This window comes from Cupressus sempervirens, chromosome 11 (assembly GCF_028749045.1).
Source record: "Cupressus sempervirens isolate cs-2001-9-10 chromosome 11, ASM2874904v1, whole genome shotgun sequence".
Lineage (NCBI taxonomy): Eukaryota > Viridiplantae > Streptophyta > Pinopsida > Cupressales > Cupressaceae > Cupressus > Cupressus sempervirens.
Window position 1 is genome coordinate 223,340,656 of NC_143128.1, and position 15,973 is coordinate 223,356,628.

Sequence of the window (15,973 nt, forward strand, 5' to 3'; positions counted from 1 at the left end):
ATGCTGAAAGCGCCATAAACATTTTGTGCATTGGAAGAAATATTTTTGGAAGCTCATATCCCCCACACATACTGCACTCTATTACTTCTCCTCACTTTCAAACTGTAATTGCATAGCAATGGAAAAGTGCCCAACATATAAAGAATGAGGAATCATTTAACCAATGGTTTTGCAAACCTCGTTCATTCCATCATGACAATGACAAATTAACTTATAACTAAAAGCTGATTCTTTCGTGATGCTAAGAAATTTCGAGTAATCCCAAGAGAATCAATCCAATCCCTATGGTCAATGAATGTTTTTTTGTTTTTTAATTCATGTTGTCACCTTGTTTATTCAGGTGTGACAGCTATGATATTGAGAAAATTAACACTATTGCAGTCACTGATTATCAATCTCCTATTGTAAACGATTATTAAACTGCTGGAAATAAATTCCCAACTAATATAGAAAAAATAATACAACTGGAACTTCATGAATAAAAAATACAGAAAGAAATTCACAACACAATGAACACAATATTTTCAGACAAATTATCTCCAGAAAAATCCGTAAAGGAAAACCAATTCTATAGATGAGGAATTATATTAAACTTCAGCAAATCAAGAGATACAAAATTCCTTGCCTCTCACTGGTAGAACTCTAACAACCTCCTAATTTCCCCAACTGATATTCCCCACTGCTATTCCCACACTAACACTGCACCCTACAAGACAATTTACTATCACCACAAATGCTTCTACAAAAATTGTCTATCCAAATGACCCAATGACTCATTTTTATACTACTTTGTTGGAAAACCAACGATCGAGATTAAATCAAACCAATGACTAAGATTAAGACATCTCAACAATCGATAATAGAATTGGTTGCAAGGTGTCCAAAAGGGAATCACTAAATTAGTAAATAATTATCCTTGCATAACAACCATTTACTAATTTTCGACAAGTGGACAAACAACTGTCCAAACTACCAATAACTAATACTGCTATATGTAGATAAGGATGAATAGCTATCCAAGCTACCCATAAATACAACTACTATTTGTGGGTTAGAAATAATAGTTGTCCAACTAACAATAATTAACACTCTCTCTTAGCAAAGAAGCTATTCTCCATGACACCCATCTTATCTCCGAAGAAGATAAATTAGGCCTTCCTCAAAGCCTTCGTCAGAATGTCTGCTACCTTCTCTTCTATAGGTATGTATTGTAGCTGAACAATACCTCATTGTACACAATTTCTGATGAAGTGATACCTGATATCTATATGTTTAAACCTATCATGAAACACTGGATTCTTAGACAACTTGATGCAACTTTGATTGTCACAATGTATCATAGTAGTCTCAACCTTTTGATCAAAAAAGGCTACTAACAACTCTTGAAGCCAAATAGCTTCACATGTCGCCATGCTAGCTGCTATCTATTCTGCTTCTATTGAACTTAGAGCTATAGACTTTTGCTTCTTGTTAAACCAAGAAACAACTCCTGATCTCAAATTGAAACAAAACCCTAGTGAATTCCTTCTTTTTATGCATACCCTTTGCAAACTAGTATTACATTGTTTCTTGTTACTTGATTATTCTCATCTAGCTTATTTTTGAGGAACTAGGCTCCAAGTCTTGTTCTTTTCTATCTACTGAATTTGTTCTTCCATAGCCTTGTACCAATCGTCATCTTCCAATGCATCACTCACTATCTTAAGTTCCTTCAAGCTTAAAAAACATGCTTGATCTTTCAACCTATTTCTTGTCATTGGCCTTGCATCATTGTCTCCAATTATTTCATCTATAGGATGGTGTCTTTTAACATATTTGGATAATCTTGGCTCAGTTCTTGTGGCTGCATTTTGTCTCTCAACTTTAGTATCACTATGTGCATCTCTGTTAGCTATTTCGGCATCTCTTTCATGTGTGTCAATCTTAGAGTCAAATTGTTGAAACTTGGTGCTAGTTTTTTGCATGATTTGTGATATCTTCTTCAGTAGGCATTCCTTCATAATAGTATGCAAATGTTTTATAATATTCTAGTTCTTTTGTTGTTTCAGCCTTGTGTGCTTCTATAAATTCATCAAAATTCACATTTTCACTTTTCACAATTTTGTTACTATCAGTAATTAAACACTTATAATCTTTACTTCTTGTGGAGTAACCAAATATTATACCTTCTTTGCTCTTAGCATCAAAATTTCCACTCTTAACATCTTTAAGAATATAACATTTGCTTCCAAATACCTTAAAATATTTCACAATATGTGGATGACCATACCATAGTTCAAAAGGTTTTCAATGAGTACCTTTCTTTAATTGCACATAGTTCAAAGTGTATACTATAGTACTTATAGCTTCCAGTATTTTAAAGCAACATTTTTCTCCATCATTAGTGTTTTGGCACAATCTATTATAGATCTATTTCTTCTTTCAACAATTCCATTTTGTGGAGGGGTCCTAGATGCTGGTGTCTATCTCTCGATTCTTCTATCATTGCAGAATATCTCAAACTTATGTGAACTGAACTCACCTCCTCTATCTGATTTTAAACACTTCAAGCTCTTACTTGTTTCTTTCGCAACTCTTGCCAAGTACCATTTAAACATTTGAAAAGCATCTAGTTTTTATTTGAGAAACATGGCAGTCATCATTCTAGAGTAATCATCGACAAGTAGCATTATATACATATCTCCTTTGTAGATTTGCACTTCAATAGGTCATCACAAGTTAGTATGAAAAATTTCAAGTATTTCCTTATAGGTTTAAGTTTTAGTTTTAAAGCTTGACTTTGTCATCTTGACTAGCTAAAATTCTTTGCACGTTATATTTTATGGTTTCTTCAACTTAGGAAAACCTCTAACTCTTTTCATGTTGTTGATACTAATTAGATTATCAAAGTTAACATGACATAATCTTTTGTGCCAAAGCCATACATCATCAAATTTTGCAATAAGACAAGTAGCATCTTCCATATCAAAATAGAATAGATTACTCCTAGTTTGATCACTTTTTTCAATCAAGTTTCTATTTGTATCATATATCTTGGCTGATTTGTTTTCAAACTCGACTTTGCATCCCAAATTATTCAATTGTGACACACTTAATAGGTTATAATTCAATCCTTCAACATAGTAAGCATTTTCACATGAGATCTTGTTTGAAAGCTTAATAGACCCTTTTCCTTTTATTGAACATGGTGCATTATTACCAAATTTTACACTATTTCCATCATAACAAGTTAAGGTAATGAACTTACTTTTGTCTCCAGTCATGTGATTTTAGCATCCATTGTCAATAATCCATTTTTCATTCTTGTTTACACAAGTCATAAGTGTGATAGCCTCATCCTCATCAGATTCATCGTTCATTGCAACATATACCACTTCATTTTCATTTTCATCAGAGTTATTTTCATCAGCAATGTAGCATGACTTCTTGCCTTTATCTCTGTAGTCTCTTCCATCATCTTCTCTTTTATTTTTTTACTTGTTCCATTCTTTGAAGTTTTTCTTTTGTGTAAATCTTGCTACAATATGGCCAACTTCATTGTAATTAAAAAAAATGATAGGCATCTTACCTTTGAATTTACTTTTTCCTTTTCGAAATCTTCTGGCTAGCAATGCTTCCAATTGTTCTATGTCTTCCTCAACTGTACAATTGTCACTAGATGCATACTTGATCTTCTTTTTCTTTTTCTTTGGCTTTACCTTCTCAGAATCTTTAAATAACAATTTTTCTTTAAAGCAGATTCAATACTTTCTAGTCTATAGTTATCAAAATTAGATAACTCAAAAGTAGTGAGTCTTCCTACCAAACTTTCAATGGTTAGATCATACCATGGCATATGTAGGCAACAATGTTCTCAAAACTTTACTTAACAAAGAACCATCATCGTTCTTACTAGTAGCACCTTTTATCGCACTAACAACTTCTTTTATTGTAGCAACATATTGAGCAATGTTTTCACCTTCTTCTATTCTCATGTCATTAAACTTAGCTCTTAGGCTCTCTAACTTGACTCTTTGAACATTTTTATCTCCTCCATAGATAGTAGTTAGGAAATTCCACATCATCTTTGCACTTTTAAGTCCTTTGATATCGTCAAACTCAACATAGCTTAGGGTAGAGGTAATTTTCAACATTGCTTGATCGTGCTCTTTCTTTTTCTTCAAGTCTTCAGCAATTGGAGCTACTATTGGATCAACATGTTCTACTATAATGCAAGTTTGTGCATAATCTTCAAGTCCTCCAAGATGTAGCTTCATCAAACTTTTCCATACAAAAAATTTATATCTATTCAGCTAGGGTACCTCTCTTTTTGACATCCTGATCTTTATGCTTTTAGTACCTTAAAACTAATCCTCTCATACAACTAAATTCTGATACCAATTGTTGGAACTCATTTTAGAATAATTGAGAGGGGGGGTTGAATTAGTTATTCAAGGTCTAGATGTACAAAATAAAACTTTTCACAATTCAATTAACCCATATAACATTCTTAACCATGCATGCTTTCATTGTGTGTTAACCAAAACTAATATGTTATTGTAAAACTAAGATGCAAAAATGTAAAGCATAAGACACAACATATCCATTAGTACACTTGACACAATGATTTAATATGGAAACCTAATTTGGGAAAAACCACCAGTAACATGCTACTCCTTTTTCACTCTTCCGAAATGATGTCCTATTAAAGGCCAACCTTGTTAAAGGTTAGAACACACACTATTAAGGGATTTCAATCACCTTGTTAAAAGTGAGCCTTTTTAGAGGACTTTAGACCATTAACTTGGAATGCCACCTTGTTAAAATATTTTTCAATGATTGTTAAGTCAACCTTTCTCAAAAGGATTTTCCCTAATCTGATACAATTGTTAGAAAGCAATAGTAGAGCTTTGATCTGATACAACTTACAACCTTGCTTACAAATTATAGATTGCTATTCAGTCCTCATCTCTACTTGGCTTCCAATCTTGGCAATTCTAATAGCTTGTTCACCCTTCAAGCATTCATCCTCATTAAGCCTTCTTGGTTAGTTTTCCATTGTAGACTTCTCCTCTTGGGTCACTTGATGAAGCAAACCCTCTTCCTTCTCCTTGTTAGATTTTCACATCCAAGACTCTTTAACCTCCAACCAACCTTGCTTTATGACTAGACATCCCTACATATAGGGAATTAGAACTCTTTTTCCCAGTCATTATCCATCTCAAAAATTAGGGTTTTTGATGGATTAGGTAGGATACAATGTATATACCCCATATCTTGTCTTCTCTAGAAATTTCTTCTAAAATCCATTTGAATTCACCTTCAAAATGGTTTACATAAGATTTTGTGCCTCTAGCTCATCAATCTTATCTTTCTCCTAATTTATAAGTTCTAAGAAAACAAAATTGTCACCTTTTATTTGGTGAATCTCCAATCTTTTTCATAATGTAGTAGCTCAACATTATCAAGTTATTAATGCTTGGCACATACTATATCACTCAGCATCAACTGGATTTTAGTAGTGCTTGGCATCAACTAAAAATCACTCAGCATCTACTACCTTGCTTGACACCTACTAACTTGCTCAACATCCACTAGTTTACTCGATATCCACTAGAAATTTCTTTCACTTGGCTCCAACTGACTTTTTGTTCAGCTTGCACTAACTTTGCTTGGCACCTTCTATCAACTTGATCAAGCTTAGCAAATGAACTTTGTCCAACCTTTTTCTTCTAAACTCTCTAAGTGTAGCCAATAATTTTGTAACCTTAAGTAGATCATCAATACATTATGTTATCACTATCTTAAATGATTCTTACACTTCAGTATATAATCATAACTCAACCTTTCCTCTAGGTGCTTTTGTTACATCTTGTTGATCAAATCCTCTTTATCAATCAACTAAGTGATAGTGATTGAAACATATAAGCAATTGTCTTACCAACATATAGTAGTTTTGACATCAGTGACAAAACAATGATTGAAAACAAATAGTCTTCTTTCATTAATTTTCTACTCAAGTGATCTTTTCAATCATATATCAACAGACAACATTTTTTTTTTGAAATTAAAATGTAGTTAAATTTTTTTATAATTAAAATTTCAAATAACAATCTCAATTTTTGGTTTAAAAAAATGACAAAAAAACTTACAAAAGTAATTGGTAGACATTTTTAATAGATTGGAGCTATTGAAAAACTAAAAATTCATTAAAATTTTACTTTAAAATATATTTAGCACCCTTTTAAGTTCAACATAATGAAACAAAAACCAAATTTTATTTTCTAGAAATATAAAATAAATTTTACTATAGAGATATTTTTATATTAAATTCATAGATCTTTCAACAAAAGAACAATATTTATAGTTGTTATTTTTGAAAATTGAATTAATTTTAAATTACACTCATACTATATCAAAACAAGTGTCATCTATCTTAGTACTTGACTTGAATAGTACTAGTCTTAATTTTGTATGTAAATATATATATATATATATATATATATATATATATATATATATATATATATATATATATATATATATATATATATATATATATATATATATATATATATATATATATATCGATAAGAGGCCAAAGCCAAGATTCATTATTATTATATGTGTAGACTTGAACACAAGACCTCTTCAATAAGAGGCTCACAATTTACCATTGTGTTGTAGGCTCTTGCCTACTTTTATTATATATTTATATAATTCTTAATAGTTATATTATAAATAATATATATAGTGAGAAACTAGTCTTTTCTTAATTGTAATATTTTTAAAATATTTTTTACATAAGCTTCAAGCATTCTAATACATATGAAATAAGTAGAATAATGATTATATTATTTCATAATATAATACTTTTTAATTATCTTAAATTAATGAATATGTGCTTATTTTTAGTTCTAAATACTATGAAAGTGAAAATAACTATTTTCAGCTGATGATCAAATGATTAAATCATATTTCATTCTAAATAAGGAAAAAATAGTATAAATTTACTTTGTATTATATAACTAATATTTACAAATTTAAAATGGATGTAAAATGTTGAAAGAAAACCTCTCACACAAATGACTATGAGAGTAGTGCCTACCACTACTCATACATGTTCCTACTCTCCAAAAATACATAACCTTAAAGAAGAGAAAATAGTGCAGGGCCATAGGGCACATGACTCATTGTGTTTCGTTCTTACACCTCCACCTCTTTGCTACCTCAAATGATGTCCCCTCCAAACCTTTGAACAATGCATTCATAGAAAAAAAAAATAGAAAAAGGTTAGATCCAATGCATCTAAGAAATGCCTATATTTCACCTCACCTCCACTTTCATACTCCTATCATGCTATGCATCTTCAAAAATAAGAATCTATACCAACAATAGAAAAGGAAACAATCACGCAAAGTGTGTTATCAACTAATTTGTTTGTTTAGTGTGCAACATGACTATGAGAGATAAATCATTTGATAAGGAAAATATCAAAAAAGTAAATAGAAGTATTAAAGAGATGTATTCATTTGTGAAACCTTTTGTTTCTATAATAGATATGTTTGAACAATTACAACATAGAACAAAAAAAATATTAAAGGGACAAGTCATCATAGCTTGAAATCTTTTGTTACAATCATATCAGAAAATAAATAAATGTTTATGTTGAAGGTGTTTGCAAGTATGCTAAAAGAAAAGTCAAAGGAAATAATTGTATAAAAGAAGAGATTCGGCAAGAATGTTCTATATTGCATTAAAAGTAAATAATCATTATGAATTGCTATACAGATGAAGAAATCATCATACAAGTAAAGGAAATAGCTAGCTAAGGACTAGTGCTATTTAAATATTTGAATAAATGAAACAATAAATTAAGGATAATGACATGTATGTGCATGCATGGTAATATGGTTTTGAGCAAATGGTGAACACATCAAATTATGGTTACATTAGTTGCAATGTATTCTTTTAAGCCTCATCATTATAAGTATCAATCATATGGAAAGTATCCAGCTATAGCATTCCAAGATGAGTGGACAAAAGGATTTTGTAGCATTCATGGAGAAACAACTTTTTTTTATGTTCATCAAATAATAATAAAAACTTGCAATAACAACTATTGATTAGAAAGTAATGAATGAATGAATCTAAAACAAGTATACGATCATTGCATATAAAACCAAACTCAACAATGATACAAAATGTCCTTCAAATTGTTTCAACTATATGTCTATAATGACCACTCAATAATCACTCAATAATTTCCAAGAATCTAATCAAATACAAAACACTAAGTCACATGGAACTTCAAATCCTCATATTTAGGCATTAAGGACTCCACCTATCCTTTGTAACTGTTAGTCAAACAAAAGACTCATCAATCCCTATCAAATTAAAACTCCTTAACCATTATTTATTGCAATTTAATTTATTTATAAATGATTGACTTATAATTTATCAATTACTTAATAATAATAAAATTTAGAAACTACAACAAAAATAATTATCAAAATAATACATTAATATGATAATATGCAAATAAAAATGAAGTTAAATTGCTAATTTATTTATTAACATATGGATATGTAATTCCATTCTAAAACAAAACATTTATTGTTCGACCCAAAAATATTATGAAACTTGCCCTAATATGTCATGGAAAAAGGTCAAACCAAAACATACTATCTTATTTCATTGTTTTGTCGAATTATGAGGAGACGAGGAAGAGTAGGGTTGGAAGAAACCCTTAGCGGCCATGGTAGAGAAATCTTCGTTTTCCTCTCGGTTTTCTTCATGTCGTCACTGTTTTGTGGCTATTTCTGATGTCGTGTTGGAGTTTTCTGTTGTGATTGGGTTTGTCGTACATTTCTGTTCTCTGACCATTATTCATGTCGTACATTCCTGGAATCTGCTCCTGTAATGAATACTTTGCACTTTTTCTGCTCCTCTTACTCATGCCTTGAATGGGTGTTTGCTTGGCTGAGCAATTGCTACATGAATCCTTTTGTTATTTCCTTGATAAAGAGATATGGAGAGTTTTTCTCTAGACGCTAAACTTTATCCAAACGTCATTATGAACTTGTGGCTGTAGCCGTGACTCCTAGAGTTATATTTTGCTTCTGTTGACTTGACGTTCTTCTGGAGTTTTATTGTGCCTCATTCTGAAGGTTATCTCTCATTTTTTTACCTTCATTATTGCGTGGCACCTTTTGAACTGTAATTTTTTTCATCTACGGGCCCGATTCCAGTTTTTTCTGCCATTCTGGCCGCCATAGTTTAAGAAAATGATACTTCTTCCAATTACCATAAAATGATTTTATACTTTTCATTATAAAAATCAAAGAACATAAAACATGGACAAGGCCATGTTAAAATATAATGATATCTTTATTTTAACTGTTGCAAATTGTAAATATCAATCTAGTAAATACTAGCTATATAGAGAGAGCGCGCGCTGTAACAAGTCCAAAGAATGTGAAATTGAAAATATAAATTAAAAAAGAAAAAATATAAAATGCTGAAACTATTGATTCAGATTTTCTAGATGCATTCAGAAATCTACAGAATTCAAACTAACAATGACATTGAAATGATATTGAATAATATACTGGAATGATATGAATATTGATATGAATAATTTACATTGATGTTTGAGCATCTTTATATAGTTTTATTTTTCCTTTACAACAACTACTTATGGGGTACTTATGGGAATAACTTCCCAGCTACTATATATTGAACTGTTTTTTTCGCTTAGTAGAAACTAAACCTAATTAATGTAACATTTCTAACCTAATTAATGTAATAAATCCAACATTCCCCACCTTATTACATTAATCCAATAAAATTGAAAAGCCTTCACCAATATTATAAACTTTGGTCCTTCACCAAACTTTGAAAGTAGTCTGCAACTTTAGATTACAAATCCTAATCCTAAAGTTGAGCTCCTTGACCAATCTTTGAAAGTAGTTTGCAACTTCAGATTGCAAATCTTAATCCTGAAGTTGAGCTCCTTCACTAATCTTTGAAAATAGTCTGCAACTTCAGATTGCAAATCCTAATCCTGAAGTTGCCCTCATATCCCAACTTCAGATTGCAAATCCTAAAGTTGGCCTCATCAAAACATCGTTTCCACCTCCCTTACACAACGAGACATAGTTCCTCCACAATTTCACATCTCCATGGAGTGTGCCTGATGCCTCTTCTGTGCTGCACATGAGATGTCTTTCCTCCGAAAGTCCACATCTCCTTCGAGTGTGTCTAACACCTCCTCAAGTGCTATAGAAACAATCAACACTAATATGTCTGTTGACATCTCCTCTGAGTGTCTCAAACACCATTCTTTAAATCCTGCCCCTCCATAGTTCATAGAAGGACAATCACATAGCCAAGCCCCCTCTTTTCTTTAGGGACACAAATCCATCAATTCCCCTCTTATTTGCAGGGATGAATTTTCCAAACCCCAACTTTACAGGGACAAAAATAGGTGCTTCCCATGCAATAATAATCTCTAAGCGAGAAGCTAGCTCGAGATGATAAAAAATCCTCCAACCTCCATTGCCTCCAGCCTTCTATTTTATTCATAACAAATAGGGTCTGGTCATCCAAAATCTATTAAAAGCACTCTTCTCCCCATTGATTAACTTGCTCTGATACCACTGTAACAGACCCAAAGAATGTGAAACTGAAAATATAAATTAAAAGAGTAAAAATATAAAATGTTGAAACTATTGATTCATATTTTCTAGATGCATTCGAAAACATATAGAATTGAAACTAACAATGACATTGAAATGATACTAATATATTGGAATGATATGAATATTGATATGAATAATTTACATTGATGTTTGAGCATCTTTATATAGGTTTATTTTTCCCTTACAACAACTACTTACGAGATACTTATGGGAATAATTTCCCATCAACTATATATTGAATTGATTTTATTAATCTAATCTAAACATAAAAAATTAACCTAATTAATGCAATAAACCGAACATTCCCCCCTTATTACATTAATTCAACAATCATTCTCGCTTATTAGAAACTAAACCTAATTAATGTAATAAGTCCAACATTCCTAACCTAATTAATGTAGTAGTCCAACATGCGCTAGTAGCATTGGGATGGATGAATCACGAGATTTAAATTGACAATTCATTCATTATATAATACAATTTTATTTTATTAAATAGTATTACTCTCTATCAATTAAAATTTATTTTCATATTATGATAAGATTTGGTTTATGGTTAGGGTGTAAAAGGAAATTTTTAATGTTTTATTTGATGTGATGGTCAAGTTGAGATTATAGTATTGCATAAAAATATTCAATTGGGAAAAGGGTGGACTACATTTACATTTACATATTCATGTTTTGATAAGATTTAGTTTACCATTATGGTACATTGTGGTATTTTTGTAGTGGTATATTTGGGTTTATGTTTAGGTTTAGGTTATAGTTTGCCTTATTATTCAATTATGAAAAGGAATATAATTTAAATATGTGATTTTAAGTTCAAATTTAGATATGACTATGTTGAATAAAGTTCAAAATTAGGGTATGATTGGGTTTAGTGCTAGATTTGGTATTTGTTTAATATTAGTGACTCTTAATGGATTTAGTCTAGTTTAGTTGTTGCCCTTTATTTACCTTTTGACTCCAAGTCATGTGTCTCACTCTCTCCCACTTTTCCCACTCCTTCATACATGTCCCTTGCCTAATGTCACCATCTCTTCCTCCAATTCACCCTCTATCTATACCTCATGCCTATCCCACACACTCTCACATTTCCTTTAGTTTGTTTATGTCTAACTTGGGTATCTTGCATTTAATTAAATTTTGACATATTTCTTAATATGGTTTACTATTTAAAAAAATATTTTATTAGTTATATGTTATAGGGTAAGTTATGTGATGATTAGGTTTATATTATAGTTTGTCTTAATATTTAATTGGGAAAATGGTGGACTACATTTACATTTTCATGTTCATATTTTGATAAGATTTGGTTTACCATTATGGTACAATGTGCTATTTTTGTAATGCTAAATTTGGGTTGATGGTTAGGTTTAGGTTATAATTTCACTTATTATTCAATTATGAAAAGGAATATAATTTATTTTCATTTACAATTATCATTTTAAGTTCAAATTTGTGTAGGAGTATGTTGAATCAAGTTAAAAATTAGGGTGCCATAGGGTATAGGCCTAGATTTGATATTTATTTAATAATAGGGAGTATGTAACAACCTAATCTCTCTCTCTCTCTCTCTCTCTCTCTCTCTCTCTCTCTCTCTCTCTCTCTCTCTCAAACACACACACACACACACACACACACACACACACACATGTCATTTAGGTTATATTTTCAACATGGTATCTACTATTGAATTAAATTTAGTAATGGAGATTCATATTAAATATTATAAGGAATAATATTTTATTTTGTTTCAAATAAATGGTAAACATGCTTAGTGTATGTTTATTAAATGTACAAACTAATAACCAAATTCAAATTTTCAAATATTTTGTATAATGTATATGTATTTTGATATTACATATATTCACATTAAAATTTATAAATATACAAAAAATTATAATTAATTTTTGCAATAATATTCTTGTATTAAATATATTAAAATAGATTATCTTATATAACAACATTTTATCTATTGCTCAATGGCTAAATGATAGTGGACCAATTTTTTGAATTATTTTATTATAATTATTCATATATATGATTCAATACACTACAAAGTAATTTTTTTTATAGATAATAGTGTGATCTGAAACCTTAAGCAAAAGGTAAAATACAATCTACCTAGAAAATATGACAAAGAATAATAAAGTTTTTAAACATAATGAAGTCAAATCAATAAATAAATATCTTTATTAAAAAAATTAATTTTAGATCTTATTATGTTAGCAAAAAAACATTTTTAGTAAATAATAATGAATTATAACTAATAAAAACACATATATTAACGAAAAGGGCTACAATTTGCAACTAAAAGAATAAGGAAAAACAAATTTATTGAAAAAAATATTGTGCTTGATAATATAAAAGTCTATAATAGTTTAAATAATGTGAATAAATTTTTTATGCATGAATAAAATCATATCTTTTTATCAATAATAGCTAATTTAGCCGATGCAAAGACCTTATAAAGTAATCAATGACGAGATAAGCATTGCGACCTCCATTTTCTTCATGATCATCTTTGACTTCTTCCAAAACATTAGAAAATAGCTATTCTATTAGATGTCTCACTTACCATTTCTATAACACTTCTCATAATCAAATTCTCATTATGCAAGATGAAATCAATTCCTGTTGTTGCATTTTCAATATGTAGAAGCAATTTCTAACAACTCTCCAAAGTAGATTATTCACATTTATCAATAATAGTTTGAAGGGATCCATCGGAGTTCATCAAGCCAACTGGACTTGGCATAATGATTTCAGAATCATTGTTAGAGTGGTCCATTATATTAATATTATATCCTAAAAAAACATAAAAGGTTGTAAACTAAAATTTATTTCATGTAACTTATCATATATGGTGGTCCTAAAAAATATAGAGCATGCAAATAGAAGAAAATACGAATCACAATAAATAAAAATCATTCTATTTATTTTTTATCTAAACAAAACAAAAAACTCATCATAGAAATGTAATAGATCAATATTTTTAATTGCCTCTTATGCATTGTAGAGTGCATGTGGTAATCTCAAAATTTGAATATATTTCATGAAAAAGGTCTTAAAAAATTATTTTTTAATTGCAAATTATCAAAATTTGTTAATTAAATATAAGATACATTAAATAATTAGAAATAAATAAAAATATTGTATATATTCTAATATGAGTTAGAATAAAAGTAAATACAAATATGAATGAATTGTTTGATTGAATATTTAAATCACCATGGAATTATTTTAATAAATAGGATATTTAAATTGATTACAATAGAATCAAAAATCAATCATTTGAATCTAAATCACTAGATTCATGATAGTAAATCATTTTTCTTTGAAGTAGGTCATCTGTATCAGGATCCAACACATCAAATCAGTATAGGTGCTCAAAGGTTCTTTGTATCATTTATGATGTACCATTATTTTAATGCCTTAGTATAGAAAATTCATAGATTTATTGCAACTATGTAGGTATATGTTCTATTACAATTTTTCTTATTCTTTCATGAATGGAAGATTAAGAAAAAACCCTTGAGGCTGCTATCTTTCAACCACATGCCAATTCCAAGACATATCTAGTAATCCAACAAATTGTATACGAAAAATTTGGGCATGATAGTGAAATTTCTCTAGACCCTGAGTACTAATTTGTGTAGCTTCAAGCATTTTTTTCAACCAATGAAAACCATTTTTATTTGAATCTGTGGGGTAAAGAGCTTGTTTGAAATAGATCATACAATTTGGTGGGTTCACACTCCTCATAACAAACCAATTCATCAAAAATAGGATCTCTATAGAAATGGTTGAAGTTTTGAAGAGCTAGAGGATGAAATCTAAGAAAACCTTCTTCTAGAAGATTTGTCTTTTAAGATAAATATTTTTACCTTTTTTCACTATGAATTCTTCTAAGATCAACATACTCATAGAAATCATCAATTCTAGTTTTTCTTTTCCTTAATTTTTATTTTGAAATGTGTGAAAGAAAGAAAAGAAAAGAAAAATGACTACATAAGAGAGAATGAAATCTAAATTAAAAAATGACTACATAAAGTAGAATGAAATATAAATAAAATATTTACTAAAAACCTAAAAGTGTACTTGTCAAGGGGAATAATTTAACATAAATAATTTAAAATATTTTCTTTTAAAAAAATTATAATTTGCAATTTAACTGGTACCAATATTAAAGAATGATAAAAATTTATTTTCTATACCTTACAAGAAAAATGACACATATAGCATCTCAATAAATGATACATATTATATTCTGATAGGGCTATTATTTACAAAAGATTTTACAATTGAATTACAGAAAAAAATACCAATTGCAATAAAGTTGTTGTAATATTAAAGAGAAATGTTTTATGACATATTTTCTATTTTCCTAGGCCTTATTTCTTCTGCTTTTCTTTTTTCAAGTTGTTTCCCCTTTCTCATTTTCTCATAGCGATCATCAGAAAATGGTGGCATTATCCTCAATCCTTGTAATGACTTTACATGAGAAATCACAACAAATGTCATTCATGTTCTCTCTGTTGGACCTATATCAATTGTTTCTTTTCTAGTGAATTAAATCTTGAGATGTGTGTATTGTCAATGCGCAAGCCAATCAAAAATGTATTTGAGTTGTACAACCTCTTTGTGCTAGATATATTAGAACTAATTGTGGATTTTCTTCATTGAAAGGGAATCCATAGTAGGTGTCAAACTTTCCCAATACATAGAATGGTAATTTTGGTGGCATGACTCCTAGCTTGTACACAATCTCATGAACAAAACCTAGAGCACCATTTACAAGTGTTGCTGGGTAAAAGCACAAATCTGTGTCACCCTTTTATAAAGGAAAAGACTAACAAAAGTATAAACTAACAAAAGTATAAGTGTTCATCTTCCATGACATCAAACTGGCAGTATTATTTAGAATTTGATTATGAAGTAAACTAATGAAAGGTGTAGAAATGGATAAAGATTAGGATTATAATTTTTAATAATTATTTGGAATAAGTATTGATATATTTTCCTAATTTTTAAAGACAAATTTTTACATGCTGAAAATTGAGGGTCTAGTTCCCACCACAAAACTATATAGAAATAAACTTATTTCCATTCAATCTTAGATTATGTTATAGATAACATATATAGGTAGAACAATCAAAAATAGAAATTGGCTTTAGAGCTCTATGTTTTATCTTTTATAATGATTCAAATTTCAACTCACCTAAAATTGATAATTTTCATCTCCCACCACATTTTTAAAAACAATTCTATTATAATCAAAAGAAAAAT